Source organism: Pelodiscus sinensis, chromosome 8 (genome assembly GCF_049634645.1).
Source record: "Pelodiscus sinensis isolate JC-2024 chromosome 8, ASM4963464v1, whole genome shotgun sequence".
NCBI lineage: Eukaryota > Metazoa > Chordata > Testudines > Trionychidae > Pelodiscus > Pelodiscus sinensis.
The window spans coordinates 6,215,180-6,240,021 of record NC_134718.1 but is presented as its reverse complement, the minus strand read 5'-3'; the positions used below and the strand labels follow the sequence as shown (position 1 = coordinate 6,240,021).

Sequence of the window (24,842 nt, the reverse complement as noted above, 5' to 3'; positions counted from 1 at the left end):
AGCCACAAGTGGCTATTTGGCCAACTGTGTGTGGCTATTTGGCTTGAACAATGTGGCTAGTTCTCTATAGCAGTAGCCACTAATGAGGCTACTGCTTCAGAATTGGATGCGCATTGCAGATCTAGATGGTGATATGGTCGTGCCAATTTTCTTCCACTATTTGATCTGAGGAAGTGGGTCTGGCCCACGAAAGCTCATCACCTAATAAACCATCTTGTTAGTCTTTACAGTGCTACATAGTCCTGTTTCTTGGCCTTGCCCTGAGGGCAGGGGAGTGGACTTGATGAGTGGACTTGTGGTTCCTTCCAGTTCTAGTGTTCTATGGTTCTATGTGGTTTGAAAGCGCTCCACCCCACCCTCCACTGCTCTCAGAGCTATCTCAGGGATCAGAAGCAGAAAAGCTGGAATACCACAAAGAGGCTGTCCTTGGAATATGTCCAGCTGTCTCAAGTGATGCTGAGATGTTAGAGAAGCATCCAGATTTTCAGGCAGGGATGAATCCAGTCTGAGTCCCGTTTCCCACCTTCCCAAAAATTCAGAAGGTGGGTTTGCACATCAGGGTGACACCTGGATCTTATCTTGCCAAGAGCGAGTGTTGTTTCTGGTCTGCCTGAAATGCACGCTACGTGCTGGAACAAAAAATGCCTCTCCCTTTCCAATGAGTAACTCCTTGTTGCTTTAGTAATATTCCTGGTGTGTTTGGAATGGACCTTCCATGGTGCCGGTCAAACCCTGAATAGAGGAGGCAGTCACTACTGGATACATTAGCATCAAGGAATTTAACTAGCAATGTCTGTCAAGGACTAACCCTACTTCCCTCATTATTCTATTTATATACCAGTCCTCCTGGCAGCATTGCAAGAGAAAGGGAATCTGTGCACCTCTTTTATTGTCATGAGCAGAGTCTCCTTACTAAAGGCTCCTCTGCGTATTTTCTGGAAAGACCCTGTGTGCTGCAATCCAGCCTCTCAGACTACAATTCCCATGAGCCCTTGGGAAAAAACAGGAAGGAAGTGGCTCTGGTGTGGGAGATGGGGTCTCTCCATGTGCATGAGAAAGGAGGTCTAGCAGTCTGGGACTCTGCCCTTGGGCTTTGGAAGAGAAGGGGAGCCAGGCTGCTATGGAGGAGTTTGATCCAGACCAGGGGCTGTTGGAGTGCAGCTACAGCTTGGGACTGGTTGCCTTTGGAGCTGGGATCTAGCCGGCTGCTTTTGGTAGGCGCAGCATGAGACTGTAAGTAATTGGGTCTTGTGGGGGAAGTGCTGCTTGGGACAGAGCTGTTGCCTAGCTTGGACCCTCATACACACTGCCTGCAAAGAATCTCCACTACAGCTGCAGCTCTTCAAGCGTGCCCACGCAAGCAAGAGTGTGGGACTCTAAGTCCAGGGGCGTGCACACTCTGGGGTGGGATCAATATTGGCAGGGCACATGGCAGCCTGACAAGTTCCTTCTACTTCTGTGGACTGTGTTAATTGATGTTATTCACTGTTAATGTGTTAAATCCCGTTTCTTCAAGTGAAGTGAAGGTTGTTCATTCTAATGCAATCTATTAGATGGATATTATTTATGATTTGTGAATGTTGTTCTGGAGTTAGATCCAGCTTATTGTTGGAATAAGTTTATTCCTGGAGGTTCTCAAGGCACACCAGTAAAGCCGTGTCCAGACTCAGGGGTTTTTTCGGGAAAAGTAGCCTTTTCCCGAAAAAACTTCCCCTGCGTCCAGACTCAAGCCGCGTTCTTTCGAAATTATTTCGAAAGAACGCGGCTTTTCTTTCGATGGCGGTAAACCTCGTTTCATGAGGAAGAACGCCTTCCTTCGAAAGTTCCTCTTTCGAAGGAAGGCGTTCTTCAATGTAAAGAGGCCGTCTTCGAAAGAGAGCATCCAGACTCGCTGGGTGCTCTCTTTCGAAAAAGCGGATTTCTCTTTCGAAAGAAGCCTGCAGTCTAGACATAGCCTAAGTGTGTTACAGGGCTAGCCAGGTGGAGGCACCGCCATTGTATGTTAATTACGAGCAAGGGACTACAGCATAGGGCTTTCCCCAACTAAACACCATCAGCACTGGGGTGCTCAGGATCTCCTTTTGGGTTAAAACCATCAGGCGCCCAGGCACACCTGTGAGTGTGACCTGCTCCCGAGTAACCCGGAAGGAAAAAGGGGGTTACAAGCATATGATTGCACTGATGCAATGCAAATGCCATTCGAACACTTAGGAGCCAAAGCTCACTGCAAGAGTTGACTTTACCTTCTGGTGAGAGCTGAGGGAGCTCACACCCCAGTTCTTCTGTCACGAAGAAGGAGAGATGGGCTATTACTAAGCCCTATAAAGCAGTGGTGGGCAATCTGAGGCCTGTGGACTGCACACGGCTTGTCAGGGTAAGCCACTGGTGAACCACCCGATAGGGTGTTTATCTTGCGCCCCCAGGTACTGGGCCCATAACACCCATTGACCGCGATTTGTCACAGATGAGGAGAAGAAGTTTGGTTTATAGGATAGAATCATAGAATCATAGAATAATAGGACTGGAAGGGACCTCGAGAGGTCATCGAGTCCAGCCCCCCGCCCTCAAGGCAGGATCAAGCTCCGTCTACACCATCCCTGACAGATGTCTATCTAACCTGTTCTTAAATATCTCCAGAGAGGGAGATTCCACCACCTCCCTTGGCAATTTATTCCAATATTTGACCACCCTGACAGTTAGGAATTTTTTCCTAATGTCCAATCTAAACCTCCCCTGCTGCACTTTAAGCCCATTACGCCTTGTCCTGTCCTCAGAAACCAAGATTGAACCTCTCTAGTCTGGCACCCTCGGGACCTGACCGGCGCTGAACCAGCGAATTTGGTGGACCACGGGAGGTCAATTTTGTCTAGCAGCATTACCAAAACTCCCACTGTTTACTGGGCTCTTAGAAGAGCTAAAAAACAGCACAGAACACTGAGAGCCAGGACCAGGGGCTGTAAAACTTTATGGAACCCTGGGAAACTCGGCCACACCCATGATAAGTGGACATCTGGCTAACTCAAATCATGCCGGACCACGGAGGTTGTTGGACTAGAAAGTGCCGGACTAGGGAGGTTCCACCTGTCGTGACACCTCGCTGGATGGCTTTGCTTGTCTCAATTCACACCAGTGGGGTCTTGGTACAACTTTTCAGGCCTGGGCCCAAAGTCACTGAGGTTGCTTGTTCCAGGAGACTTCACCGGTCTTGTAGATGATGCTTCCATAGGTGCAGGACGGAGGGGATGTGGGTACTGCTGCACACCCTGGCTTGAAGTAGTTTCCGTTATATGTAGGGAATCTGGTTTGGTTCAAAGGCTTTCAGCTCCCCCACTTCAAAAATTGTCCCAGCACCTCTGGATGCTTCTGGCACCACATGTTAAACATGGGGGGGATGTGTGGTCTCCATAGCAACCGTATTATTATCCCTGGTGATTTACAACACAACTGCATTTATAGCTAGTGTTTATATCTTTATCCCCATTGTGTGTATGGGGCTCTGCTGCCTGGCACAGTTTTTCTTCCAGGGCCCCGATCCTCCAGTGGTGATAGATGTGATGGCGCACAGGGTGCCAGAGGGATACAAAGAGGAGGACACAGTCCCTGTGACGGGTTAAGAAAATATCTATAGTGGCCTTCTAGTGCCCCACCCAAGACGCCTGTCTAATTAACCCAGACAGCCTGAGCCAGACGGCTGCATCTGTCTTAGCGTGACGAGCGGTCGGCGGATTTCAAAGCTCCGACTGAATGAGCCAGTCAGACGTGACAAGGGTCGTGTGTGTCTGGGCAGGAAGGGAACGATACATCATCTCCCCAGAGTAGTTTTCTCTTCGCTTCGCTTACTGAGGCACCGAGATCTGTGAAATCAGCTCATGTCCATCACAGCTGACTAAAGCCAGGGTGAGATTTTGAGTACTAGAGTTCCTGAGGGAAAAATGGCTGCCGCCCTCAAACTGGCTCAGGAACCCGCCTTTGGCAGCTAGCAACCTTCTCAGGTATCAACTCACCATCTACACACACACACACTTTTCTTGGGGCGGTTAGTGAGAGATGGGGCAGCTGCAGTTATATGTGGATCCCATAGACAGATCCATCCGGCCTAGCTGTGGAAGCAAGGCCACTGTGAGGTCCGTGTCGGACCATGTCACCCTGTGGTGCACTATGGCACAGAACCCATGTTGTTTTCCTCAGAGTTGTGTCACTGATCTGGATGGATTGTCAGCCAGCCTGCAGCATCCCTCGGTGGCCCTAAAGTGCGCCTTCCTCTCAGGGAGTTCCCATGGCAACTGCACATCTTCCCTGACAAACCCCAGGCTTCCACCCCGTTGTGCCTGTACATAGAAAGGCGACTGGGAGATCGCTGGGCTTAATCGTTGTCAACATGCTAGTGCTACGAAGCCCTCCATCACCGTTTCACCCAGTTCACGTACAAAGTCCCTCCCGCGGTCTCAGGTAGGGATCACCAGCCATTCCTGTAACTGTTGCTGGGCCAGAGGCCCCCTTGTGAGATGTCAGCAAAATTGTAAGCAGATCAGGTTGCACAAGTCACCTCACTGGCCCTGCCTGTAAGATTTACAAAGTCCTTACACCAGGGGATGCGGCGTTTCGTGCCACATGAAGGTAAATTCTTCCAAGGTTGCGTTTAAGATTTCACCTCCTGGGATATTGTTATGTCTGCTGGTTGGGGGCTGGATACCGGTGCAGACGCAACCAATTAGCCAAGTCCCCCACATCTGGCAGCTGGCACCCTGAATGTTACCACGCCCAGAGGAGATTTGACCTGGAAACCCTGTCCTTCATAGACAGCCGCTTGACTAAGTAACCCTGCCAAGGTCTCTTCCCTCTCGCCTAGCTGGGCTCAGCTGATATTGCTCTACAGATTGTTTACCAGGTCCTGGAGGCATCTCTACACACCACTATTGGAACCTATTTTCTTGGTGTTCCCAGCTTTATCTGCTGCTTTGTTCCCATCAAACGGCAGAGCTTCAAGGATGTCTGTACAGACGGTTACAGTATTCATCTCAGGTTCTAATAGGTTCTCCTCTCAGCCAGTGCCTTTTGAATGCCTTCACTGGCCTTTGGTTCATGAGGCCTTTCCGTTGGAGCCGGACAAAGCTGACCACCGTTGGGTCACGGGAAGTCGTTTTTTGCTTCACATAGCGTCCTGGCCAATGGGAGCAGCAGAGGGTGGTGTCTGGGCATTTTGGGAGGCCTGGGGCCAGATAAGCACCCCCCATCCACCTCATGCCCAGACTCTGCTCCTCCACACACACATACACCTCCCACCAAGACCCCTCGCACCCTACTTTTTTACCCTCCCTCTCTCCCAGAACTCCCATCCCCACCCCACTCCTGCACCCTACCTCCAGACCCCCCACCCTCAGCCTGCTCCTGCACTCAACCTCCCACCTAGGCCTCCACCCACCTCCGGTAGCCATTTTGTCATCATGGGTGGTTGGCTAGTGGGCCACAGAAAGGTTTGTGTTGAGCAGAGTGGGCCACAGGCCAAAAAGTTTGAGAACCACTGGTGTAGGTACCAGCACCTACCACTAGGGGGTGCTAGTCTTCCTCAGGCCTGTAGATGTTTCCATCATATACATTAAAAAAAATCAGAGCTTTCTCTTTCTTTCTTTCTTTCTTTCTTTCTTTCTTTCTTTCTTTCTTTCTTTCTTTCTATACATACATTAGAAATAATAAGTCTCTGGTAAATAAAACGAGAACGTGTAAGATCAGTATTTTAATAACTTGCTACACTCGCTCTAGTTGGTGTTCCAGAGGAAACACAGAACTGCAAGCTAGACAGTTTCTTTGCCATGAGCTTTGCTGCGTTTTTTGGCCTCTGTATATTTTACATTGCGTGCTGCTGCTAATTAGCCAAGACACCTACATCTGCTACAAATTCACAGCCTGTGTACATTTTTTTTTTTGGTGACAATGTTTCAGTGAAGAATAAAATCAGCCATGGAACCACACAGGCAAATAAGCTGGTGTATCCAGAGCCTCACGCACTCTAAGCAGAGCATTTCTTCTGGTCTTTCTCCCTCACAATTGCAAAGACGTTAGAGGCCTGTTACTGTTGGGAGCCACGCCAGTGCTGAGGGACATGTCTCCGAGTGTTGAGTGGTGCTGTTGAGCCAGCCGGGGATTCAGGGCTGACTTGCCTTTTCCAGAGGGCGACTGTTGGAGGGAGCCCTCTGGAGAGGGAGGCATTAATATGTCAGGCGGCAGCTCAGCCGTGGTAACGGTGCATCGCTATAGCAGCACTTCCTGTCTGGAGTTCCACCAAGTTACTCCTGGGAGCTGCATGCCATACTGCTATAAATTGCAGCTTCCAGAAAGCACCCTCAGGCCTCTTGGAGCTCAGGCATGAGTGCGGGGAGCGGTCCTGGGTCTCTGACACCTCCAGTAGGGACACAGACCTTAAGAAGGCTCCTCCGGACAGGCACGAGAGTCCTTCCCATGGGCTTCCAGTGACGTGGGTGGGTGATTGGCATGTTCCTCCGCCCTTTGGCAGTGCCAGCAGAGGGAATGAGTCTCCACAGGGCTCTGCGGGAGATGCAGCGGGGAAAGAGCTCTCCTGCAACGGTCTCCACCCTCCAGAGCTCCTGCAGTCCAGGCAACGGGGCGGGAGGAACTAGGCCACAGAGGACTGCCACAGTGTGAGCAGCAAGTCTGCAGCTGGCTCCGTGGTAGCGCTGGCAGCTCCAGTGTGGGCAGCCCTCCCCCCCCTGCACTCTGCTAGGTCACTAGCAGCTCCACCAGGGAGATAGAGAGACCACCTATCAGTATCTTCCTGGTCTTCCGCATTTCTCTTAGGGTGGGGAGCAGGAATCCAACCCAGAGCCCCCACATCTCCAGTAGGGGGAGCTGTCCTCTCCAGGGCTCATGCACCTTGTAGCAGGTGCTGGGACACCTCAAAGAAGCCCCCTGCAGTTTCACCTGGGGGGTGAGGCGCTGACCTCCTAGCAGGCGTACTGGAGGGGTGAGCAGGCAGGTTGGTGCATGTGCACCAAGCTCACAACTGCCCCCTCTTTTGGAATCCCCATTTCATCAGGATTCCTTCCCGTTTCTTTCCTGCTTAGGGAAACCCCTATTTCCCCAGCCGTAACTTTCCTTCCCATTGAGGCGACGGTTCCCTAAAGACAACCAGAGCCCCTCATTCCAACACCTTGCGTCCTGTGACTGTTAGCAGCCCTCTTCCTGCCCGGCGGCAGGGTCCACAAAACGGGCTGCTGACGAACATCCTTTGGCCCGTACAAAAGCTGGGCTCGTCCTCTCTCTGCGCACCATTCTCACGTGGGCATGTTATCACCCGAGATGACAACATACTTGTGAGCAGGCAGGAAAACAAGGAAAAATTAACACCCAGTTCCAAGTCTGTCAACCAGCTGCAGGAAGTGGGGTGTTGGTCTATGCCGCTTCCTGCCACTCCCATTGGCTGGGAACGGCGATCTACGGCCAATGGGAGCTGCGATTGCTGGTACCTGTGGCTGTGCAGGTAAATATAGTGGCGGTGGGCTGCTAGGAGTTAACCTCAGTGAACCACCACCATGTTATTGCCCACTGCTGAGCTAAGAATTACTCCTCACCCCCCCCGCTTTTGTCTGGAGGGCACTTTGCCTTGAGGTGCCTCTCCCTGTTTCGGGAGCTGATTTTCCTTGACTGGTCTCCGTCTTCAGTGTTCCATGGCAGGGTTCTGAGGCCTCCTGAGGTAAGTGTTCTATAAGTGGAGCCAACATGCCGTCATCTTCCCTTAAATAAGGCCTTGTCCACTGAATAGTGGTAGAGTTACCAAGCAGAAGGCCTCAGGACTCAGTGTCTGGCTTCCCTCACGGGATAAATATCATTTTTCCCGTCACCACTGTTCTCGTGACCCATGGCTTCCCAGTGGATACATGAAATTACCATCTGTTCTGCATTCTGGGATACAGTGTCCCATGGCCACAGAGCGGTAATTGAGGAGCACTGAGAAGGATGATGTCCGGGTTATGATGCACCGAAGACCTCGGACAAGCTCTCTGTTACCTCAGAAGCAAGAACCCATCAGATCAGTGTAAACCTCATCATGGTGCGAGTCCTTGCATGTTCTCCCTTCAGCCAGACAAAGCTGGATGATCGGTATTTGTTTACAGTGCAGTGAAAATGTTTGGATCTCTCATATCGGTGCAACACTGCTACTAGCGAAGAGCAACCACATCCAGTAACGTGCATGCCTCTTGATCCCTGAGGATAGCAGAAGAAGCAATGGGCTTGAATTGCAGCAAGGGAGGTTTAGGTTGGACATTAGGAAAAAGTTCCTACCTGTCAGGGTGTTGAAACACTGGAATAAATTGCCCAGAGAGGTTGTGGAATCTCCATCACTGGAGATATTTAAGGGCAGGTTAGACAGACATCTATCAGGGATGGTCTAGATGGTGCTTGGTCCTGCCGTGAGGACAGGGGACTCGTTGAAGACCTTGTAAGGTCCCTTCCAGTTCTAATGTTCTAGGATTCTATGCCAAGTTTAGGAAGATGAAAGGTCTGTTTGTAATGTGTAGTAAAACAATTCCATAGGAAGATGTAGAGGCAAAAGGTCTTGCGAGGCTAAACCACATGCAGTCTTGAACTTGGGTCTAATCTCATCCTTGAGATAGCGAAGCCCAGGACCATTGAAGAAAGTGGGAATTCCAGGAAATTCTTCCAAGGGAACATTTCATCTTGCTCCCCATCCTGCAGCAGCTACTTGGGCCGAATTCCCCCTGAAGTCAACAGGAATGGTGCCAAAACAAGGCCTGTGGGTTTGTGCGTTAGAAATAATTAGCCTTGAAAATAGTTCCCCGGCAAACTCAGGACGGCTCATGGACTTGTAAATTTGCACAGTAAAACGAACCCGATTGCTGCCTCCAAATGTGTTTCTTATTAGAGCTCTCGCCTGACCCCCCGAGCATCCCTAGCATAGTTTTCCTTCTTTCTCTCCGTGAATTTCTCCCTCACACACAAACATTCTGGGTTCATTTCAAAACCTGGCAGCCGTGGTGGACATTTCCAGTATTTATTCATCTCTGCATGCTGGCAAAGTCGGTGGGGTTTCAGAATAAGATCTTTTATCCTTGTAGGAAGGAGCAAAAAAAAAAAAAAAAAGAGCCTGTTACAAATCTGGCAACGATCATGTAATAGCATCAATCAGACCCTCATCGGAGAGAGGCGCACAACAATCTGCCGATTTTATTAAAAGTTTAAAAAGCTCTTTTCCCACAACTGGGGGGCTTGAAGCCAAAAATAAGCAAGGTTGAACTCTAGCTTAGCCTGCCGTAATGAGCTGCCGTTCCCCTAGTGGACTGTAGAGGATTGTGTGTTTCACCCTGGGCTGCACTCGCATCTCGGATTGTTGTCAATTAAAAATATAGTGTGCAGCCCAGAAAAGAAAATGTTTTCTTTTGTAACCAATGACATGATTAACCCCTTCTCCCCGCCCCCTAGACATACATTTTAAATGTTTCTTAAAGAAAAAAATAACATTTTTATGACTGGATGCTTTTCCATGTATGGCACCTAAAATTCAGGCAGCACTTGACATCAAGTTCAGTGTTCCCTGTAAGCTGGATAGTCAGGAGAAATTCAAATATTGCCCAACTGATCAGTAGAGCCCCCACAGCTAATTTTTTTAACTGATGGTGCACATTTGCACATGCCTTGGTGCACATAGAATTATTCTGCACTTGATGGAAAAAAATCTGCACCTGGGTGGAAAAGATTAGAGGGCAAATTGGCCAAGTTTTGCAATTTTTGTTGAAAAATTATACTCTGAGGTGGATCTTGACTCTCATATTCTCTTCGCTGGCAGAATGCCGAAGTAATACCCTGCAATCTTTCAGCTGTGAGCGGGGGATAGTGTGCAGGGTCTTCAGCACTACGAATGCAGGCATCTACCTGAGCCCCTTGAGATGTTTTTCACACAGAGTTGTAGTCCCTGAGAGCAGCTACAAAAGAGATGTGGTCACATGATGCCATTGAGGGTTATATTTTACTCCGAACTCTAGCTCAGTTTCACCAGGGCAAATTCTGATCTCTGTTAAAATTGGAATGACCAACAAGGTGACTCCTGATTTACACCGGTGTAAAGAGGAGCAGCATCTGGCCCAGTGGGCTCATGGGATGAGTAAGCAAGGAGAGCAAAACGAGGCCACAGGAAAGCAGAGAATTAGGAGCTGAGATGCACCATGGGGTTCTGAGGGATCGTTTGCCCTAACGGGAAATGGAGAAAAATTTGCTCTCGTTCAACCAGGAAGTGCCAGCGAGAAGAACAAGTCTCCAAGTGCACTTCTATGGCCTATGTTATGCAGCTGAGTCAATGATCCAATAGTCTGAAAATCGCTGTCTGAATCCGATAGTTTGAAAATCTGGTCTGAAAATCGCTGACTTGTAAAGCACCCGTTTCCCATTCCAGTCCATTTTCCTTTTTATTTCCTGTTTTGCTGCTGCCATACTTCTCTGAAGGAAACACGTGTCCTTCCTTTTTTAAAATGAAGGATTGTTCCAGCCAGCTTGAAACAAACATTCCCCAGCAGAAACCGACGGGCCATATTTATCCCACAGACTTGACACTCATTTGCCATTTTGACTCTAGCAGCAATCTGATCTCCGCAGAAACCGGCCCCGTAACTTGTGTTTGGAGCCGGAGGGTGTTTCAGAAAGAGTCTTAATCTGCTGTAATCCAAGACGCTTATCCCATAAGAGGATTTTGCACAGAGCCCCAGTTGGAATTTTGAATCAAATTATATTAAATCTCAACATTTTTCAAGCATTCAGACGAGTTTAAAATCCAAGGGAGCCAAAACATTCCCAGCCAATAACCCGCAGCTTTTTACATGAGTAAATGCCATTTTCCTCCTGTCTACAACATGTCACTGGATCTTTCGGCGCGATATGAAACGGCTGTGTAAAGAATGCTAATAAAGGGTCTCTGCCTCCATTTCCACCTCCTTGGACGCTCTTAGGGCAGAGCACACAAAGGTAATTCCGAAGGCACATTCCAAGCTCTGGCACTTGGAATGAAATCAATATTCACCCGCTAGGAGATGCTTGTCTCTTTGAGGAAGCCAAATAGATGACAAGAAAGCAGGCGATCCCGAGTGAAAATCTCACCTCTACCACAAACTTGACATCTAACCCTTAGGCAGGTTACAGGACTCCTCTGGGCCAAAATCAAATGGGAGACTCTGTTGATGTAACTTACACTTTTTCATGGCTCCCTCACTGTGCGGGTTACTCCAGCTTAGACGTCTCTTGGTCTGTTTAAACTCCCACCTGCTCACTGCCATGTAACTGATGCTTCACACTGCTGCATCCCACAAATTCTGAAGCGATGTGTAAGTGTAAAACCCCTGATGTTCTCTTAGGGGGGCGTCTACACCGCAGCGGTATTTCAGATTAACTGGCGTCATTCCGAAATAACAAAGGCTATGTCTAGACTGCAAACCTCTTTCGAAAGAGGCTCTTTCGAAAGATACTTTCGAAAGAGCCTCTTTCGAAAGAGAGCGTCTAGACTGCACGCGGAATTTCGAAAAAGCAAGCCGCTTTTTCGAAAGAAAGCACCCAGTGAGTCTGGATGCTCTCTTTCTAAAAAGCCTGTTTGCTTTCAAGAACGCCTTCTTTCGAAAGAGCACTTTCGAAAGAAGGCGTTATTCCTTGTGGAATTAGGTTTACCACCGTCGAAAGAAAAGCCGCATTCTTTCAATTTAATTTCGAAAGAACGCGGCTGCAGTCTAGGTGAAGTTTTTTCGAAAAAAGGCTACTTTTTAAAAAAAAAAACCTGAGTCTGGACACAGCCATAGAGTGTGTCTACACAGCAAGCCGTTATTATGTTGAGCTGGAGGACTTCTTACTCCGACTCCCCTCATTTCACGAGGAGTAAGGGAAGTTGAAGGAAGAGTGCTCTTCCTTCAACTTCCTGCTGTGTGGACAGCTCCAAAAGCCAAATTAAGCTATTTCGACTTCAGCTATGCAATTGACGTAGCTCAAGTTGCAGAGCTTATTTCGAGTTTTTCCCTGCTGTGTAGACATGCCTTTAGATTTCTTACGCCTATGTATACCCCCGATTCAGGTGTAGGAGAGTCCAAGCTGGAGTAATTCACACCAAATGGCTGGCAGAAAGGAACAGAGCAAGAAAACCAAGTAACAAAAGAGTCTAAGAAGTTGTCTGTGCATGTAAGCTTCACCCTGTTGGACTCTCTCGTGCATTGATGAAAGAAGTAAGTAGGTCTAGGGGGAAAGTGTGTACCTAGTACATCATCTCAGTCTGGATTGTCTCATCTGTAAAACAGAGAATAATACTGGCTCTTTTTGTGTGGGGGGTAGGGTCCATTCGTGATGGATTGTAGCGTGCTTTGAAACACCCCTTTAGGAGGACCCATAAGACTGCATCAGACCTGCAGTTTCACTGGTACCGTTAGAAAGCAAAGCATGCCTCTGTAAAGTATTCCCTTTCAAACGCCAAGGATGCCTGGATGAAGAATCTCGTTTTGCATTAAAAGAGGGGGATGCTAGCGATGTCTTTAGATAAGGCTGCAAAAGGGTTTCTTCGTGAGCTCCTTATTTAAAACCACTTCTGTGTCTGAAGCATTTGCTTCGGGGCTGAAATTTTCCAGGCTTCATCTCTGTCCCAATTTTTTTTTTTTTTTTTTTTTTTGGTTTAAGTTTGAGCAAAAACAGTGCGGCCACTTTTAGAACACAGGGAAAATGTGTGTGTGCGGGGTGGGGGAATGTACTTTCTCTGTTTTTCAGGCACGGGGGAGGAAATGTTATGGATCTGAGTTCATTCAAAATAGAACCTTCTTGACTCAAAATAGCATGACACTTGTAAGCTTGCATGGAAACAACTGAAGTGGTGAATTAAGATGGATTTTGTGATTTTATTTTCCAGCTGTTGTAGATACAACTGCTTAGACTTCCTCCCACGCTGGAATAGTGGGAGTAACTAGAGCTGGGAACATGTGTAAAGGGGGACTCTAATTTATGCCACTGTAGATTCCATCCTGGAATATGGCCCCAATGGATTATAGATCCAACATGCAAAATGAGTAGAAGGAGGAATCCATTTGCAGGCCATGCTAATGCACAGACATTTCCTGTATCTGTCCGCTCATGGCCTGGCGGACAGGCCAGGAAATAACTGAACAGAAGAACAATATTAATAAAGCCACCGTCAGGGAGTATAATAATTTATGGGAGTACAGCCAGCACCCACCTGCCGTAGGCTGGGACTCCAAATGCCTCCTACAGAGGACTCTGCATCAGGATCAAATGCAATTGTGGCTACAGACAACAGGATGTTTGTCTCATTCCTGTTTAATCTTTGATGGATCACGGCCCCTAAATAACAGGGCGGCTGCTTCCACTGACTGCTACAGCGGTTGGCGAGGGATACAGCCGAATCTGTGGAATGAAAGACCATCCGGAGGGAAACAGGAGCATGAACAGTCACAAAACTCCAGCTGTTCTGGACAGCAATTCACTCCATGGCCATGCCTGCCTTGCTATCCTCGAAGGAGTAGGAAGAAGATGGAAGAGCCAGAGAATGATAACACAATTAAAAATGGTAACAAACTAATATTGTAACTAACAAATTAAATATTGTAACAAAAGGGTGTTACAAAGAGGAGGGAGAAAAATTGTTCTCCTTGGCCTCTGATGATAGGACAAGAAGCAATGGGCTTAAACGGCAGCAAGGGAGGTTTAGGTTGGACATCAGGAAAAACTTCCTAACTATCAGGGTGGTCAAACACTGGAATAAATTGCCTAGGGGGGTTGTGGAAGCTCCTCATGGTTGGTCCTGCCATGAGGGCAGGGGACTGGACTCGATGACCTCTCGAGGTCCCTTCCCGTTCTAGTGCTCTATGATTCTGTGATTCTATAAACTGGCTAGTAGCTGTTTGGAGAGTTGTGAGAGGCTGTGAGCTGCTTCTGTTGCCTGATTGGCCTCAGTGTGTATCAGATGGATGGTCTGTCTAAACTGGCACAGATTTGCTGCAATCGATCACTGACTGTCTTTAGAGGGAGTGCTGTCCTTTGTGCCTTCAAAGGCAAGGCCTACACATGTGCATGAAATGGCATCCAGGCCATACTCGAAGGCCTTGTACCATCTGCCTACCACAGGGAAGAGTTCCTTCCAGTAATCAAAACAATCACACCGAGAGACGGGCCAAACCATTATTATCTCGCTCAGACAGACATGTGACAGCAGCACTCTGCTTTAGAATGAGAGATGTGCTTCTGGTGGCCAACGGTAACGGGGCTGGAAAGAAAGACATTGTTGTGCGTTAATCAGCGATTAAAGCCTTATTTCTCCAAGCGGGCAGGTCTGAGATACTGAGGTCTCCGAAATGCATCTGGAGACTATATATGAGGTTCTAGTCACTTTGTCAACTCAGTTTTTATGGGATTTGTAGCAGAAACAGGCAACAATTCAGCTGTACATCCATGATATTTCAAATCTGTATCTCAGAGTGTGGGGGGTTTGAATCTGGTTTTCTGGGTCTGGCCCATCTCTAGTTAATAGTAACTACAGTCCAGTAAAGTACTTTCTCTCTTCTTCTCTTCTCTCTCTCTCCCTCTCTCTCCTTTTCTTCTCTCTCTCTTTCCTTCTCCCCTCTCTCTCTGCCATTCCTACATATACGGATTTGTAAATAAATACAGCACAATATTGATATTAAGACTGGTAGAAATTTTTGTGGTAAAACTTTTTTGTTATTGTAACATTAAGGTTCTGACTAAATGAAAATGTTCTTGGACACAGCCTGCTTTCCTCATTTTTTTTAATTTTTTTGTTTAAAAAAACAATAACTCACAATCGGAAAATTTTGGGTGATGACCCTAAATTGTTATGCTTTCACCAGTTTTGGGTTAAAGAATATTTTTGAGTTTTATCTGTTTTCAATTTTTTTTTAAGTTTTTGAAGACCAAAAAATGTTAGCCTTTCACATTTCTCATTTTTTGATAAAAAGTCAAAATTTTTGGAGAAAAAAATTCATTTTGTGACAACTTCTATTATAGCAGCTCTGAAATGTTAGGGAAATTGACAGCACCTTATAATTAGCTCCATATAAAATGCGAGTAGATAGCTTCCTTTCATTTGAATGTCGAATGCTTCACTTCTTCTGCCTCTCCTCTTTGCTAAAAGGAAAGATCCGCTTTTTATTCCTTGATTGCTTCGTTATGATCCTTTGGATCGATAACTGTTCGTAAGGAAGTTTATACGCATATCCAATTTCTTGGAGCTTTTGTGCTCAAAACTCCTAAGCTGTGTCTACATTGGCACCCCTTTCCGGAAAAGGGATGCTAATGAGACCAGTCGGAATTGCAAATGCCGCGGGGGATTTAAATATCCCCCGCGGCATTTGCATGAACATGGCTGCCGCTTTTTTCCGGCTCGGGGTTTTGCTGGAGAAAAGCACCAGTCTAGACGGGATCTTGCGGAAAATAAGCCCTTTTCTGGAAGATCCCTTATTCCTACTTGAAATCCCTTGAATTCCACTTGAAAGTAGGAATAAGGGATTTCAAGTAGGAATAAGGGATCTTCCGGAAAAGGGCTTATTTTCCGAAAGATCCCGTCTAGACTGGCGCTTTTCTCCAGCAAAACCCCGAGCCGGAAAAAAGCGGCAGCCATGTTCATGCAAATGCCGCGGGGGATATTTAAATCCCCCGTGGCATTTGCAATTCCGACTGGTCTCATTAGCATCCCTTTTCCGGAAAGGGGTGCCAATGTAGACACAGCCCTATTGACCTCTCTAGAGTTTTACCTCATAGAAAAGCTTCAGGTGCACATTCCAAATTCAGATCTGGAATAAGACACTAGCCAGGCTGGAAGCTTGAGGCCAGCAGTCCTGTATAAACGTCCTTCAGCACTGTACATAGTTTATATATCCTGATAGTGTGGTGGGGTTGGACTGGAGATAGACCCCACACCAGGGTTGGACAAGGGCAATGGGATGGTTTCTAGATATAGCCCGCTGGCCCTTTGCTCTGTTTTTAATTCAAAGCCTCCAGACCCAAACAATTCTGGGGGGGGGGGGGTAAGTCCACAGCTCACCCCCTTCTGCCCCAAGCCCCACCCCTTCTGGGGGTGGAGCCAGCCCATGACCACATACCAAAATTCATTAAGTGGCCCCCCGAGAAAACGATTGCCCACCCCTGCCCAACACTGCACAGGAGAGATCGGGCATCCCTTGGGTGGAGTCCGGTAAAGAAGAATTCCTCGAGGACAGAGAAAATTATTTGTGGTGATGTGGCCATATTGGTGCCAGCTTATCCAGGCGGGGAAGAGGAGATCACATCCTTTATTGCAGTAATGTTCAACCTTTTTTAATTTGCGACCTCCAGGGCTGGACACATTTTTTGTTGATCAAAAAACCCCCACCCCTGCCCCTTTAATTTAAAGCGCCAGTCCCCTGCGCTCTCTCTACCCCTGCCGTGGGTATGTCAGGTGCCGAGCCAGGAAAACAAAATGGCGGCCGGCACGGTGCTGAGACCCCACAGGAAGACAGCCGTGACCCCCACGGGTTGCGCACCGCTGCTTTATTAGACGATTTTCTGTTGGCAAGAGAGGCACGCTTTTGAGCCACACACAGAGCTCTGCTTCAGGTCCTTCTTCCCAGCCAACTCAGCTAGTTCTTGAGGGGAACAAAGCCCAGTTCCTGTCCTGACTCCATTCCCTGCTCATTCCGTGTCCCCACCCACTCCGCCTTTAAGGGCCTCCAGGTTTCCCTCAGCCGGGAGTCTCCTCTCTCTCTTACCCATGAGCCTCTGCAGCAGCCAGGTGTGGCGTTCTCAGCAGTCTCCCCAGGAGCTAGGTTGCCACACCATGTGGCCTTTTGGCCCCTCCACCTGTACGGACGGGTGGCTGGTTCAAATGCAAGCAACGTTGTCACCTCACAGCCGAACCTGCGCTCCAAACCACTCCGGCAGAGGCCCTATGGATTTAGTACCGAGCCACTGCTTAAAAGCTGATAGGCCATTGCCGCCTCCCCTCCTCATGACTCCGTGGCCTGAGGAACTTTGAGCAAATCCCAAAACCTTGGGGCAAGAGGGCATTTGTCATCCAATTCGTAGCTTCCCCTAATAAGCGCTGCTGCTCCCGGCCCCTGAGCGTGCCACCAGGATACGAGCCAACATGGTAAGCCAGTGCCTGGAAGATATTTGCAGAAAACTCTAGGAAAATTGACTGATGTTTTTTGCTTAAACCGCAGGATTTTCTGGCATATTAAATCACTGTCCCGTTATTTAAAATTAGCCTTGCTTCATAACTGACCTGCCAGGTAATTCTCTGAGGAATGCAGATAAAGAGCCAAATGCTGCTCACAGCTCTAGCATTTGTCACAACTGTCTGTAATTTTTATGTCTGTCTAACAGGGGCTTATGAAGCAAACTGAATGCAAAGAAGGAAGGTCTTGTGTGGAATCACTGGATGGAGACCCAGGAGATCTGGTTTCAGAGCTTGGCTCTGTCGTATTATGTAAGGGAATATTTGCTTTACAGAACACATTGTTCTCCTGTGGAACTCCTTTCCACTAGATCTCATTGAGCCAAGAGATCAATAGCGTTCAGAAAAGAGCTCTTGTTACAGATCAAAGGCAGAGGCACCCCAATCGAATAATCCCATCAACTATTCAATTAGTTAATTAATCTACATTTAACATCCCTAGTCCACAGATAAATGGGACAGGAGGTATTCTAAAACAGAGAAGGGACACACGTCGGGCATTTGCTAACCAGGAATCGACAGGAATTAGAAAGAAGCTTTCTCTCTTTTTTCCCATTTTGGCAGCGGGTGGTTAAACACGGGGGCAATTTACTGAGGGTTGTAGTGGCTTTGGCATCGCTGACCATTTTTAAAACAAGGTTGGCAAGTTTGAGAGAGACGCTGGAATGCAAAAGGAATTCTTGCGGGATGGGTGTCAGGCTTGTGTGACACGGGAGGTCAGACGAGGTGAATGCATTGGTCCCTGCGGACCTGACAACCTGTTAACTCAGAGGGAGATGACGGAGCTCAGCACTTCTCTGCCTTAGGCCGCTTGGGGTATGTCTGCATGATGGGATACGGTCAAATTAAGACACGCCACTTCAGCTACGTTAATTGCGTAGCTGACGTCTGTGGCAGCACGTCGGCTTCCCCCCCGATCCTGCGCCCTGTCTACAGCAAGATGAGACTCCGCTAGCCAGTGGAATCGAGAGGGTTTATTACTTCTGCAAGATGCAGCACAGCCTAGGTTCTATGTGGGCATCGAAGTGAGGGGCCAGGTAGCCTCAGACCCCTTGGGGTAGGGTCCACAGGCCCCCAAGACCCCAGTACTCAGCCTAGTCTCTTCTCTTCATGTTTTCCCAGCCAAGAATGACTCTTCCCCCAAACCACACCCTTCCTTTGTTCAACCTCCTCCCCTCTTAGGTGAGAACCGGTTGGGCCATGGTCTACTGGACATGGGGGCCCTCAGGGCGGCCCCCCGCTGGGCAGTGCTTACAGACAGAGGCCAGTAGGGGTCATCCACAGCCCACATCCCAAGCATAGCGACCCACGGGTGGACCGTATCCCCACTGCATCACAACGTCCAAGGACTTAACTCGACTTCTGACGCTGTCCACAGTGCAGGAAGTCGACGGGAGTTCACCGGAGTGTCCGTCTCAGTTCGAATTGGCGTGTCTTCATTAGACCCGCTAACTCGAACCCTGGAAGATCGACAGCAGCAGCTTCGAACTTCTCTGTAGTGTAGACGGACCCCTGGATATTGGAAGCTGGTGGGGGCAGAGATGGCCTTTCTGTGCTGTACGGCGTCTAGTACAGTGGGGCCCTGATCCCTGACTGGCCTTTCAGATGCTACCAAGAGACAAGGCCAGATGCTAGCAGAATCATCAGAACATCAGAACGGACGGGCTGGGTCAGACCAAAGATCCATCCAGCTCAGTGTCCTGTCGGCTGACAGTGGCCAATGCCAGGTGCCCTAGAGGGAGTGAACAGAACAGGGAATCATCCTGTGATCCCTCCCCTGCCATCCATCTCCGCCCTCTGACAAACAGAGGCTAGGAACACCATTCCTACCCATCCTGGCTAACAGCCATTGATGGACCTAACCCCCATGGATTGATCTAGTTCTTTTTTGAACCATTAAAGTCCTTGTCTTCACAACATCCTCTGGATGCAAGTGGTTCCTATATACTATGAGGTGAGATTCTGAACTGGATGGACCATTCGTCTGCTTGGATGTGACAAAGATGAAATGCCAGACTGGATCATTGCCATTGGAGTCCTGGTCTTCCCTACATCCTCAGGCAAGGAGTTCCACAGGTTGACTGAGCGCTGTGTGAAGAAAAACTTGTTTCTTTTAAACCTGCTACCTATTAATTTCATTTGGTGACCCCTAATTCTTACGTTATGGGGACAAGTAAATAACTTTTCCTTAGTCACTTTCTCCACACCTGTCATGATTTTATAGACCTCGATCACCTTCCCTCTTGTTAATACATACCGGCTGTGTCTAGACTGGCATGATTTTCCGGAAATGCATTTAACAGAAAAGTTTTCCGTTAAAAGCATTTTCGGAACAGAGCGTCTAGATTGGCACGGAAGCTTTTCCGCAAAAAAGCCCCGATCGCCATTTTCGCGATCAGGGCTTTTTTGTGGAAAACAAATCTGAGCTGTCTACACTGGCTGGCCCTTTTGCGCAAAAGTTTTGCGCAAAAGGGACTTTTGCCCGAACGGGAGCAGCAATGCAAGAAGCACTGATTTCTTACAGTAGGAAGTCAGTGCTTTTGCGGAAATTCAAGCGGCCAGTGTAGACAGCTGGCAAGTTTTTCCGGAGAAGGGGCTGATTTTCCGGAAAAACTGGCCAGTCTAGACATAGCCACCCTATATCTCTTAGGGCCCCTCCTCACTCCTTTTTGAGCACCTAATGAATAAATAATCATCATGATAATGCTTTGATCCTGACCCTGCAGTTGGCAAGAAGAGGACTCATCAATGAATCGGAGCCAAACACAGAGGATGTGACTGCGACCAGTGTCTTTTTGCAGGCCAGGCTCGTGTGGGCCAGAGATTCCCTTCAGTTGCTTACTCCAGTGGTTTTCAAACTTTTTATTCTCAGGACCCAGTTGAAGAAAATTCAACTCAATGTAATTTGACTGGCGTGTGGGCTCTGGAGTGGGGTGCAGATAAGCTTTGGGGTCTAGGAAGGGACTCCGACTTTGGGGAGAGGCGCACTGGGGCAGGAGAGGCTTACCTGGAGTGGTTCCCAGTGCAGTGGGGGTGCTAAGGCAGCTTCCTGCCTCTCCTGGCCCCGCAAACCAGGCTGCCCCCAGAAGCAGCCGGCAGCAAGTTCCTAGCCCATGGGAGTGTGGTGCTAGTGCTGGGGGAAGAGGCAGTGCACGGAGCCCTGTGTAGTCTCCCCTCTGCCTCCTAGGAGCCGGGCCTGCTGCGGCCACTTCTGGGGTGCACACAGTCTGTGGTGCAAGGACAGGCAGGGAGCTGCCGTAGCTCTCCCACTGCTCCCCTGATCCCCCTTTAGCAATGAGCCACAGGGCCCAACATTCCACCCCCCAGTGCTGGGTGGCACCCCGTCATTTGGAAAACCCCGGGCTTAACCCAACATGTGCGCTCCGGATAGCAGACGGGGAGCCGCACCGAGTCGGGATCCTTCCTAGCATCGCAGTGTCTGTGCGCCAGCCATCCCCAGAACAGACTACGGGGAACATCCAAACCAAGGCCAGAACGAGTTGGGCTCTCATTCCGTTGACCTGGTTTTACACCAGGACAACTGCCCTGTCTTCAAAACCGCTTGCAGCAGGTTAAGGGAGTAGGCCCTTAATGAGAGATATAGGCTCCCTGCATAATCAAAACACGTCCCATCCCTTTTGAAAATCCCATCTCCACTGGGCAAATGCTTCCTCAGTACATTCATGTTCTATATCTGAGACTGTGTATTTACAGAAACCGGCCTCCCCCTCTTTTTCTGAATGTGAGCCACGGGGCTAAATTAATGTTTGATCTATTATCTCTGGAACATCCAGACTTATCTGTTGTTTACATTTTTCCTCCGAATGGAACAGCGAATTATATTAGTCAGGAAGGGAAAAGATTGGCCAGCAGGCTGAGAAATCAATGGTTGGCAGGTCACGTTCTGAAGTCAATGGGGAGTTTGATTAAACAAGGAATGCCGAATTGAACCTGACGTTCGTAAGGCAGGATGAAGAATTATTCCGTTCCTTAATGCATTTCCCAGACCTCAGCAGCACTCAGAGAGGCGAGTCTGTTTCACTCTGCCATCCAAATGTGAGACAAGCAGATGGGAAGGAGGATGGAGGAAAAGGTCCCATGGCTTTTAGTGCATATTATTAGACCTGTCTATGATTCCCAGCATGTGCAATCTTCTTGCTGGGTGACGTTGCAGCTATGCTAGCAAAATGTGAGTCTGCATCTTATTTGTGTGATTGATCCAGCATGTATTGCCATACCAGACAGTCTCCCGTCTTCTGATCCATATTAAGGCTGAGCGGTGCTTCCAGTTCTGGCAAATTTGCACTGTTTTCACATGGGCAAGGCTGTCTAGTGGTTAGAACACAGTGGAGCCTCCTGGATTTTCCTGCGGACGGATCTCTCCTCGCAGTACAGTACGGATGAAAGCATAACGTTACTCCAGTTCACACACAGCAGTGGGCGAGACAGCTGGATTCCAGGCTGCTTTGTGCGCTATTAGTCGGTGAGCGTTCCAGTGGGTTTTATTACCCATGTTTATGTGTGAAGCAGAAAGAAAATCGCTTGCTGTTCAGATCCCAGGAGGGCCGTGAAGAGCTGGGAGGTAGAAACGTTGACTCTGGCCCTTCTAAAACTGCGCCTGGGTGATCTGGATGCGGCAGAGAGAATCCGCTGGGAGCTGCAGGGTGCCACCTTTACAGTGGCTCTCCGGGTTCTTGTCTGTTTCGGGGGGACTACAACTGGCTTTCAGTTCTTGCTGGCAGCCCATGCCTGCTGCTCACCGTTCCTCTGCTTACTGGGAAACGTGACATTTCACGCAGGGAAAAACGGATTGCACCTTCCACTAAAGAACCTGAGAGAAGGAAGGATGGAGCCGGAGGGGGGGCAGAGAGGGGCGCCGGGGGATTTGATCAGCTCACCTATAAACCTTTCAGCCCTGCCAGCTCTAATAACAGTGCCGAATAAATTCTGGCATGGCAGGGGGAATCCTACCTTGCTATCATGTTAATAATCCAGAGGTATTTTCCCCATGTCAGGTCCCCCCCCTTGTATCCTCTTGGCAGCAATTTATTTCCACGCTTCGTTAGGCGGTGATTGAAATGCCACAGCTCCTCCTGCTGGAAAGCGCTGAGAAATTCAGCCTCTCCCCTGCTCCTTAAACACCAGGGCTGCCATTGCACAGCGGGGAACGGAAGCCCCCCCGAAATCCCAGCGGTTTCCTCGACTCCGAAGGATCCCTATTGCACCTCTGTAGTCGGTGCTGTCACCTTGCTTCTCCTCAAGACTCGGTCATTCGGCCGGGAGGCCCAATCCGTCTTTCAGCATGCAACTCGGCCCCGGCCTGCATTTAATTCGTGACACGCTCCATGCGCGGCCTTGTCTCGGGGAGAAATCTGAGCGTGACGTCAGCGACGGGGCCCTGCTCGGCGTGGGGCAGGAAGGCTCGGTCCGTTCTCCCTGCCCAACCCCATGCTCCAGACTGTTCCACGGATTTAAGGCCGTGGCTGGTGCGTGGCGCAGGCACGTGGCTTTCCTGGCAGTGCTCCGGGGTTAGAAAGATCAGGCCCCAGCGGCGTTCCAATGCTGGCCCCAATTTGTGTTTCCAATGCGACTGGAGCGATCGGCCCGTCCACGGGCTTCCCATGCATTGGGACTGTGGGTCAGACCTTCTGCTGTGGCAGAGGGTGCCGTGGAAGGGAGGAGCAGTCAGGCCCAGGGGCTGCTCTAACGTGCAACTGTGGGCGTGGCCCTCGAAGAATCGTCTGGGGACTGCTGGAGTGCACGGAGCTCCAGCCAGACATGCTATCCACCCCTCTCCATCCCTGATGGGCATTACGCCCCACCAAGGACACTGAGAGACTCTCCGACAATGGCCCTGCAGCTAAGCTCCCGTGTCCTAGTGGGTCTCCTGAGTGAATATTACAGGAACCTCGGAGCTTCTGGCACCAAGCGATAAGGCAACAGACCCCTGAGTGACCCCATGGCCTTTCTATCAAGACCACACACCTACACGAGCGACACCATCGCAGGCCCTAACCACATCCTCCACCTGCACAGCCTCTCGTGGGAGAGACGCCAGCCAGTGCCAGCCGGGCCCCTCGGCCCTGGGTAGGGGCCACACCGCACAGTCTCTGCGCCAAAGGCAGGATGGACACAAACAGACATCAGGAATGGGAACACACACAAACCCGCAGGGGACGGTTTAACCTGCCTGGGCGCGCACTCCTGGATTTACAAGTAGCCCCTCTGCTCCCAAGGAAATTCACCAGCCAGCTACAGAGAGAGAGGTGGATTGGTATGCAGCTGCAAATTTGACACTGGCTCCCTGGGACTCAACAAAGCCATTAACTGGATGTGGCATTATAAAGCCAGTTTTCCCTACATGTATCACCTCATTTTTATGTCAAAAGCCCCCACCCTGCAAGGGAGAGCCTCTTTTAGAGTCATCCTCCGGCTGAGAAGAAGCGTCCTTCTACCCCCACAGTGGGGCAGGCTCGCCCACAGAACAGCTCCCTCCCCGGGGAGTGGTCTAAGTGCTGGGCCACGTAGGGCACCAACATCCCTCATTAGCATATCTTTTGCCGAGAAAGCTCGCAGTATAGACGTAGCCTAAAGGAAGGGGCATTTCTTATGCGTCCATCCGCCTGGGCCTGACACACTCCCTGCTAAGGTGTAAAAGCCGATTTCTCCCTGGGAATCCACCAGGCCTGCCTGCTTACCCTGGCCAGGCTGTGGCAAGTTTGGCATCTGTTCTTTTTCAACCTCCTCCGTGCACTTAAAAAGCCCAGGCCTCCTCTTCGTCTGGGGCGCCGGCTCTTTCTAAAGCTGCCTCTGGCCTGATTTATTGCTGTCTCCCAGTGCGGACCTGATTTATGGCCGGCCCTGTGAATTCGGGCTCTAAAAGCCTAGGCAGGACTAGGCGGTGATGCTGTTCAGTGTTGGATTATTGTCACGGTCAGGCTGGAAGGGAAGGGGAAGCAATGCGGCAGGCCTGCAAGCACTTACGGAGTGCGGCTAGTTTGCTCCAGGCCTCAGGGGACAAGCCGAGTCCAAGCCATGGGACGCTAGCTGCCCATGCTTCCAAAATGTGCATTGATTCAAATTTACATCATGCAAACATCAGAGGGGCTGATTTCCCCAGTTCCCGGGGGGATGCTCAACATTGCTCCCTCCCAGACCAAGGCCTGCCAATCGGGTGGGCAAAGGGGGCAGCTTCCCCAAGACCTGGCAGTTCTCAAGGGCATTGATATCCGTGATTGACATCAGATGTATATTTGGCCTCACATACTCTCGCTCTTCTTCCCCGAGTTCTAATAGAACCTGCGGCTGTGAAGGTGAAATAAAGGCAACGGTGAATTACCTCTCGCCCACTTCATATTGCTTGTTTCTCTTTGCGTGTCGCTCGCCCTTCTCTAGGGCTGTTTCCAGACTCAGGGGTTTTTTCGAAAAAACTTCCCCTGCGTCTAGACTGCAGCCGCGTTCTTTCGAAATTAAATCGAAAGAACGTGGCTTTTCTTTCGACGGCGGTAAACCTAATTCCACGAGGAAGAACGCCTTCTTTCGAAAGTGCTCTTTCGAAAGAAGGCGTTCTTGAAAGCAAACAGGCTTTTTAGAAAGAGCATCCAGACTC

General features: G+C 49.4%; 1 long non-coding RNA gene across 1 annotated transcript in view; it reads left to right on the top strand.

Annotated features, from left to right (window-relative positions):
• LOC112544967 (uncharacterized) overlaps positions 1-24,842 on the top strand; it is a 71,112-nt gene that overhangs the window by 19,332 nt on the left and 26,938 nt on the right. The window contains exons 2-3 of the long non-coding RNA XR_012905530.1: positions 12,080-12,227; positions 12,899-13,573. This is a non-coding gene — a long non-coding RNA (uncharacterized LOC112544967). The remainder of the gene's footprint in view (positions 1-12,079; positions 12,228-12,898; positions 13,574-24,842) is intronic.